At 33.1% G+C, this 6,358-nt stretch overlaps 1 long non-coding RNA gene across 1 annotated transcript; it reads right to left on the reverse strand.

Moving 5' to 3' along the window:
* Positions 1 to 4,175: 4,175 nt before the first annotated feature.
* Positions 4,176 to 5,267, reverse strand: LOC119574578. Its single transcript, XR_005228880.1, has 2 exons — positions 4,747 to 5,267; positions 4,176 to 4,666 (listed from the first exon to the last, which is right to left on the reverse strand). It is a non-coding gene; the product is annotated as an uncharacterized LOC119574578 (long non-coding RNA).
* Between the last annotated feature and the right edge of the window lie 1,091 nt (positions 5,268 to 6,358).

Raw genomic sequence — 6,358 nt, forward strand, 5'->3', positions numbered from 1 at the left:
TAAAATTAAAAAAAGAATACCATTACAGGTTTTATGCATGAAAGAACTACTACCGAATCATGTTTATTTTGCTGAAAAATCGTCAATAACAAGGCAAAAAATTTAAAAGGAAAACAGACAGTGGGTTAAAAACCCAATGCGGGGGGAAAGGGGTTTCATTTTTTATGTTTTTGGTAAGTATTATACACAGATGGGTAAGTCCTGGGCCCACCAAAAGAGTCAATCGTACAAGTGATCCCATTGCATCCGTCTTTCTAAGGGTTTAAATAAAAATGGTTTTATTATTTTATTATCATTTTTGACTTTATAATTATACGTGTTATCAACAAACAAATAGTAATATAGAAAAAAATAAATAGGTTTGCTTTTGAGACTAACCCCATGAAAAGTCATCTCTGGTAATCGTTAATAAATAAACTTACTGGGGGCAGCCGTGATACACCCATCCCGGGTGGCACGGGGTTAATCATTCATAAATATCATTGAAGATAAAATATACAATAAAAATTTACCAATGCATCTTGTATGAATTTTAAAAAATGGATTTGATGGTTTAAAAAATACACAAATCAGAAAACCATCATCTGAATTAAAACTGTTTTATCTTTTATTTTGTCTTAAAATTCATTAATTAGTAAATGCTTTAACTTGTTTTACTTTAAAGCTATAATGTTTTTCAGTACAATTTCTATTTATATATCTGATAAAACTTTTTCATAGTCTTTTTGAAAAAAATCAAAATGTAACCACCACAACATACTTTTAAAATTTTTCTAGAAATCTATTGTTTTGTGAAATAGCACAATTCTTTAAATATTTCAGCAATAATAAATTATTTACATTTTAAAAGAAACATTAAAAAAAATCAATTTTTTAACAGGTTTTTCTGTATTCCACACTGTCATTTTGTCTTGAATGGAAGATCTGTTTCTTTTAGAGATATAAAATGACAATACCAATAAATTATTATATATTAATATTTACATAGTAATTGTAGTATCATATATGTATGTTACATATATGTATATGTAGGATACATATAGTATAGATGTAACATATATGTTATGTATGATACATATTTATTGTATGTACCATATAGTATATGTTGTATACATATTGTATAGTATGTTACTATATGATAGTTGTATACAATATGTATATGTATGTAACTATAGAATGATGTATACTTTAATGTATAGTATGTATAATATATATGTGTGTATACAATATGTATTGATGTATACTAATGAAATTGTAGTATACATATATGTTTTTAACTATTGTTAGATGATACATATATGATAGTTGATACAATACTAATACTGATGTATCATATTGATGACTTATGTTGTAACATAATGTTTTTAAATGTTAAATATACGTAATACGTGATGTTACAATATGTAGTTCTTCTTTTAACGGTATTTTATGTTGACCCCGTGGTCACAGCTGATACTTAGTTTTTTCATGTTGTGTGCCTTGGGGGGCGGGTGGGGTCCCCAGTTCCCTTTCCCCGGAGAGTGCGGTGTTCCTTTTTTTTGGTAATCATTTCAGTATTTTTTCCCGGGGTTGGGGGCTAGCACGACTTGGGCTGGCTTGGGCCCCCAGTAGTAGGGGGCAAACGGGTGAAGTTTCCCTTTCCCCCAAGGGAAACAAAGGGCCGGCCGTGACTCGAACCCTCGAACTCAATTGTCGTGGAGTTTGAGTCCGATGCTCTAACCATTCGGCCACCGCGGCCCTATGTAAAATATACATATATGTATATGTTTATACATATATTTTTGTAGTAACTATTGTATATGTATTATCAATATTTTAAGTATGTATACATATATGTTATGTATGTATAATATATGTATTGTATGTATACATATATGATATGTATGTTTATAATATACTATTTTTTTATACATATATAACATACATAACATATTTTATATATACTACAACATCTATGATATATACATACAAACATATATTTTTTATGCATATACATTATTTATATACAAATATACATAATTTATTATCAAATGGGGATGCGGGGGGCCGAAAGGTTAGAGGCGGACTCAAAACTTCACGCGGGTTTTTGAGTTCGAGGGTTCAGTCCCGGGGGCGCGTGTTCCCCTTGGCAAGGGAAATTACCTCGTTGCCTGCCAAACCAGCCCAAATCGGCTGGTCCCCAAACCCGGGTAAAATAGATAGAATGTTACCAAAATGGTAACACTGGCACCCCCGTGGAAAGGAACGGGGGGCCCTCCCCGTACATACACATGTATGTTAATACTAGATGTATTTATGTATATAAAATAAAATTTATATGTATGTTAAAATAAAATAGATTATGTATATATAAATATTTTGTATATATAAATAAGTATGTATTAAAAATGTATGTATATAGCATATATACGTAATGTAGCATAATATAGGGATTTATATATATATATATATATATAATATATATATAAAATATAATATATTATGTATGATATATATGCAAAAAAGTTGATAATATGTATTTTGTGATTACCGGAGATAAAAAAAAAAAATTACCCGCCAAAAAACGCCCCAGTTTCTCCAATAAAAATCTGGAAAAACCCAAGATTACCTTTCGGACAAAGCTGAGGTTATTGAATATTAGTTTTCCCCAAATTTCATCATATGGTTTTTGGTGTTTGGGGGGGGTTGAAGTGTAGACAAAAAAAGATCAATAGTTTTGAAAAGTGGTGTTACAGACGAGTATGCGTATTAGTGGCAAGAAAAGACAATGATGAAGTGCTGAAGAAATAAATTTTAAAGCCGATTTTGGGCATCTTGAAAAAAGGGGAAAATTAAAATTTTTGGGGATGTAGAGAAGTAAAAGTATGAGAAAAACTTGCTGACAGGGATGGTGATAGGAAAAGAGGAAGGGCCAAAACCAAAAACAAAACGAGCGACAATATCAAAGATATTTTCGGCTGCGGGATAAATGAAGAAAAGCGTAAGATCGAGTTTAGTGGCGAAGGATGGTGGAGAGGTCCACGGCTGCTCAAGCATGAGCATACCGTTATTGATTGATTGATACATATGTATATGTATGCATATATATTGGTATATATACATGTATTTATATGTATATGTATATGTATATATATATGTATATGTATATATATGTATATATATGTATATGTGTGTATATATGTATTTCTATATGTGTATATGTTTATGTATATATGTGTATATATGTTTATGTATATGTGTGTATATATGTATATGTATATGTATGTATATGTGTATGTACACACACACACGCACGCACGCACGCACGCACGCACGCACGCACGCACGCACGCACGCACGCACGCACACACACACACACACACACACACACACACACACACACACACACACACACACACACACATACTGCTATCAACCCTTTCGTGGATCGTGAAATTTGTTTTTGAGATCATGAGTGGAGGTATTTGTGGCATTGTATTTTTGTTTTGGGCAGGGTAAGGCAAGGAGGAGGAGGAGGAGGAGGAGGAGGAGGAGGAAGAGGAAGAGGAAGAGGAGGAGGAAGAGGAAGAGGAAGAGGAGAGGAAGAGGAAGAGGAGGAGGAAGAGGAAGAGGAGAAGGAAGAGGAGGAGGAGAAAAGGAGAGAAAGAGGAGGAGGAGAAAAAGGAGGAGGAGGAGAAGGAGGAGTAGACAAAGGAGGAGGAGGAGAAGGAGGAGGAAGAGAAGGAGGAGGAGAAGGAGGAGGAGGAGAAAAAGGAGAAGGAGGAGGAGGAGAAAAAGGAGGAGGAGGAGGAGAAAACGGAAGAGGAGGAGGAGGAAATAATAATCATTCATAAAATCTTTTGCCTTCAATGGGGAGATGAAAACCGTAAATAAGATTAAAGAGAAGATTAGTATGCACACACACACTTTCCTTCTTTTTCTCTCTTTCCATTTGGGGTTTGGTTTAGCTGGGGCCTTAGATGTATCACCAGCTGTGGCCATTACGCCTACAAACAAAGTAAATGTGTTCAGTGTCTCCAGCCATTTTTTGTGGTTGGGAAAATTGAAAAAAGTTTGTACACCTTATAACACTTCAGGTTAGTTTCCAATAATACCTATTTATTGCTGTCATGCAAATTCACATAATAGTGCATCTAGACCTTTCCAATATAATGTAAAATAAAATGCATTAAATGCACATGAGTATTAATAAGACTATAAATACAATCTTTAATATAACAATCACTGTACATCCAACAAAATATAATAAAGTCTCTAAGAGCAATTCTACAGGATATTTTCAGCATGTAATTTACTTTGTTTTGGTGTTTCAGATAGTTACTGTTATATGGGTATAATATATTTAATTTTTCAGTCTATGTGACAACCAATAAAGTATCTAACATATTTCATCATATATCATAAAAATAAAATGTACAATTGAAGAATTGTTACAGACAAATCTGCAATGTTCATCTTCATTGAATGTTATGTACACAAATTCACAAGATTAAATTCTTGATCAAGACAAAAATAAACTTTGGCTATTTCATCTTAAATGACAACTGGATTATACATTTTTGACTAAAGGGAAGTTATAGACGACTTAAAGAGATAACCTCAAATATAAGGCCTTTTCCCCATAAATACATTCTGAATTTGACCCTAATGCATTTTTCTCAATAACCTTTCATAATTCATGTTTATCTTGGACCATTCTTCTTTGAAGGGTTGAGTGTAAGGCCCTGATGCATTTTTCTCAATAACCTTTCATAATTCATGTTTATCTTGGACCATTCTTCTTTGAAGGGTTGAGTGTAAGGCCATCAATGTTCATGTCCAAGTATATGATTAATGTAATGGTGTGTTCTGCCAATGAAGGTACCAAGTATCTTTTGGACTTAAATTTGCAAGAATCTAATTTCTCAATTTAAAAGAAATGACATATTACTGTTCTGTAATAAACTGACATATATATATTTTCACTGCAAACCTCATTACACTGCATAGTGATACTGCTCATTTGCTGTTTGTAAGAAATGAAATAGCTTGAAATATAGGTCACTGGAGGCCACAGTGTGCATGTAATCTTTGGTTATTAAAAGAAGAGAAAGAAATTATAGTAAGACTGATGATGCAAGGCAAATCTTTTGTTTATAAAAAAAAAAAAAAGAAGGAAAGAAGAAGAAAAAGACCTCAAATCCCAACTGACTTGATGGGAGTAACAATACAGCATAATTTTTTTCTAAATTTAAAAAATACTTTTAGGCTCATGTGAATTCTGTTAAAAGTTTTTTTAACACCAAATCACCTTCCTCTCTTGCTCTCTGGTAAGTGTGATGAAGTAAGGCAATATCTTTTTTGGTTTTTGTTTTTTTTGTTTCTAAAAATATAAAAACGGGAGCAAAAATCTCAGCCAAAGTTTTCTCCCTTTTTGTCCATACGCCCTAATATGTGGCTACAAATCTGAACAGCAAATGTTCAAAATATTGAAAACTCCATCATGAAAAAAATGCAGCTGCAAAAAAATTACATTAAAAAAGGATAATAATATAAGGTTTCTATTGCTTGTTTATGTGTGTAGAGGAGCAACTGAGAGTAAATCTAGAGAGAGAGAGAAAAAAAGATAAATATAGTTTAAAAATAGTTGAATAAGTCCTTTTTAAATCATCAGACCATATAAAAATTCATTAACAATGTATAAGAATTTAAAAATTTTTTTACCAAAGAATCTGCTTTCCTAACTCAAAAGACCTAGATAGGCCAAGACCAGCAAAATGGATTATGTTACACATTTCCCACTCTTCTACACTATCACCTATTCAACAGCTAGGAAAATGATCTGAAAAGATATATAGCATGAATGACAAATCAGAATGTCATTATTATGAAAAAGGGAAAGCTTACGGTATAAGCAGCATCAAAATTCTGATACCTTATCTGCCACTTTATAAATAATCTGTAAGGGTATTTCTTTAAAAAAAAAATCCAACCCACCATATGATGGAATAAATACAGAACTATCCTTGCTAGGGGTGGTCGAACTGGGGCCAAAATGCTAGCTCACATAATTCAACTGCCCAACTGCCAATTCAGCAAAAGACCTTGCAGCTTAATCAAAGCTTTAAACCTCAATGCCCAAATCTTCCAAGGAGCTTCCAAAGATTTAGCTTGTCCTCGCTTCGTAGATTTCTAGTCTCTGCACCATGATGAGATGGGTACCGCAGTTCACACGATGGTGACTGTGTCTTTCCGACGTCCCCTTCCTTGCTGCATCAGCCAGCCTAGCATGTAGTCTGGAGTTTCCCGAACCTTTAATATGGAATAAGGGTTTCATAATCACACATAAGATAGTCATTGATCAAACAGATCTATGACT

This window comes from Penaeus monodon, chromosome 6 (genome assembly GCF_015228065.2).
Source record: "Penaeus monodon isolate SGIC_2016 chromosome 6, NSTDA_Pmon_1, whole genome shotgun sequence".
NCBI lineage: Eukaryota > Metazoa > Arthropoda > Malacostraca > Decapoda > Penaeidae > Penaeus > Penaeus monodon.